We start from the raw sequence: 2,902 nt of genomic DNA, 5'->3' as shown, positions 1-2,902 counted from the left end.
CCTGAGATTTCATTTTTGAACTGTCTTATGTATGAAATAGTGTGTAGTGTCTAGGAGCAAGTGTGTTGCAGAAAGGAGCAAGTGTGTTACAGAATTGCAACTAGAGTGCAAAGCAGTGCTTTTGTTTAAGGTATGGTTACACTTTGTTTAAGGTATAGTAACAACAGCTTCAAGTTATGTTACTTTGGTTTAAGCATGTGTCTATAGTGTTCAAGCAACAGGCAAAAACTGTAAAACAAGGGATGGGACACATTCATGCAGAGAAAACCTTTAAACTAGAGCACAAAAGACAGAGAGATTACAAAAACAACAAACAGAAATTATGGGAAATGAGGCATAGATAGCTTAAGTAATAAATACCCAATGATTATTATTATTATTATTATTATTATTATTATTATTATTATATAAAATAAGTTTTGAATGTTAGAAGTGAACTTTTGATCCTGACAGGGTGCAGATGTTCCCTTATTGTCTATATTACTGTAGTATGTTGTGTGTATATTATATTATCTATATATTGAGTTAGTTGATCTTTTCTTGATGTTGTTGTGGATGCATGTGATTATAGGCATCACTGCTTCGGTCTGCAGGAGGGAGGCGGGGGGCTGCTCTGTTAGGGGACATTGGTTTAATAGTTTAACATGTTGGGAATTCACTTTTTAACATCACTGTCACCTAAGAGTTTTATTACAAATCATTGTATGTGTGTGTGTGTGTGTTTGTGTGTGTCTGTGTGTGTTTCTGATGTTTTATTTTAAATATAAAGATTATGTGATGTTTTATATCATTATGTGATGTCTTTAATGCATTTATAATAGTTGTATCTTGCAGTGTTGTCAGTGTTATAAACTTGTTATTATATCTTGGTCTACATCACTCTATAATCTATTGTCTGTATAATAAACAATAAAATTTGGGAAACAGTTTTTTCTGATTTTAATTATTATAAACAACATATCTCTTGGTCTGTAAAATGTTTCTTAGGTTAACTTTCAGTAAGTAAAGTTTATTTCTAGAGAACATTGAAGCACAGATTAATCTGACCAAAGTGCTGTATAAAAGAACATTAAAATATATCAAAACACAAAAAGATCCCAATGACAACAAGAAGCAGCAGTTCCCAAACACAGAATGATAGACATGATGATAACAGATTGAGCGATTAGAGAGTAGAAATGTGTCTTTATCCTAAATATAAAAACAGAAATGGAGGGAGCACATCTGATATCTGAAGGCAGCAGCTTCCACCGTCATGGAGCAGCAACTGTAAAGGCTCTGTCCCATATTTGGCAGATTTGCAGATTATCTGTATCTGTGTCTTAGTTGACTGATAATCGTTAAAGTTAATGAAATAAAAGGTGTCCTACTTTGTCTCAGCCACAGCTCTGAGTCTCTCCCTCTTTTCCGGTTTCACTCACAACTGATTCTCACTTCATGTCCCGCCCACAACACTATCTGGTTGGCTAGATGTTAGACGAGTAACAGCCAATCAACACTCACCTTGACATGCAGCAGCCTCAAGCAGAAGCTTCTCCGGCAGGTGGAGTTGGTCTTGCTCCGGGCGAGTCCCCCTAAATCTAGAGCGCTCCTTTAATGAGTCATTTAGGAAACTCGAAAGCAATTATTCCTAACCTAAACTGGCAGAAACAGACCATAATAAGTTCAAGTTCAAGTGTATTGTCATGCGTTGTGTTGAGTTTTCAGAGACTTTGTAAAGATTGGGCAGAGTGTCGGCCTCTCCAATGTTGTTGGGGACGGCCGGTTGGTGCCTGGTCCGGTTTAGGGCTGCGCGATATGAGGAAGATATCTTGATAACGATATAACTTGTGATAAATAGTTTTAAAGATATAGTGTTCTCAGTTGTGCTAAACTACAACAAACTGCTTGTCGAGTTTAAAACTAATGAAAGGAAATCATATCCAACTTTATTTTACTGAAAGAGCTGTTTTCTAAAGATATTTTCTTTCAACTAACACAAAAAATGTCTGAGTGTCTTTCAGGATTTCTTTCTTGTGCTGGTTGCTATAGTAATGATGTTATGCACCACAAGTCTGGGTTTGTGTCTGCCGACCTGAGGCATCGGGTATAAAAGGTGAAGGATGTCGGTGTCGAGGGCGAGGTATACATACAGAGCTGACTTACTTATTATGCTTTGTGGCAAATTTCTCGGCCTTAAAACTGCAAATAAAGCCGATTCTCCAGGACTAGTTTTTACCTAGTCTCGCTTTGCCAGTCCCTCCTTCAAAGCGCTGTGGAGGAAGGTCTGACTAGTCCCCACAGCATTCTGGGATGGGAGGAGAAGGACTTTGTTTCCGGAGCGGAGGTTAGTCAGTAGCTCTTAGATAGGGAGAGGTAGGGAGGGGCATTGCCGTGGATGAACTGATGGGTGAGGAGGGAGATTTAGAACTCAATACTGTATGAGACAGGAAGCCAGTGGAGTGAGTGAAGGATGGGTGTGATATGGTCGTACTTTCTTATCTTCATTAGGATCCTAGCTGCGCTGTTTTGGATGTGTTGTAGGTTTTGAAGACTCTAGCTAGGAGTCCAGATGAGGAGAGCATTGCAGTAGTCCAGCCTTGAGGAGACAAAGGCGTGGATCAGTTTTTAAGCATCTGACCACTGACCTGATCTCAGAGTGTGGGTAGTAGTTTGGCAATGTTCTTGAGTTGGTACAAGGAGATCTTGCACAGGTGTTTAATGTGGGTGTCGGATGTGAGCTGAGCGTCAAATCTTCCACCCAGAGGCCCGTTTCAGAAAGCAGGTTTAGTGAAAACTCTGAGTTTGTTAACCCTGAGATGAGGGAAACTGGGTTTTCTGTTTTAGAAAGGGAGGTTAATCAAACCTGAGAGAGAGGGGTAACTCCAGCCTGTTTCAGAAAGAGAGCTAACTTAACCTTAGT

The sequence above is a fragment of the Perca flavescens genome, chromosome 10 (genome assembly GCF_004354835.1).
Source record: "Perca flavescens isolate YP-PL-M2 chromosome 10, PFLA_1.0, whole genome shotgun sequence".
NCBI classification, from domain to species: domain Eukaryota; kingdom Metazoa; phylum Chordata; class Actinopteri; order Perciformes; family Percidae; genus Perca; species Perca flavescens.
This window is presented reverse-complemented; position numbering follows the sequence as displayed.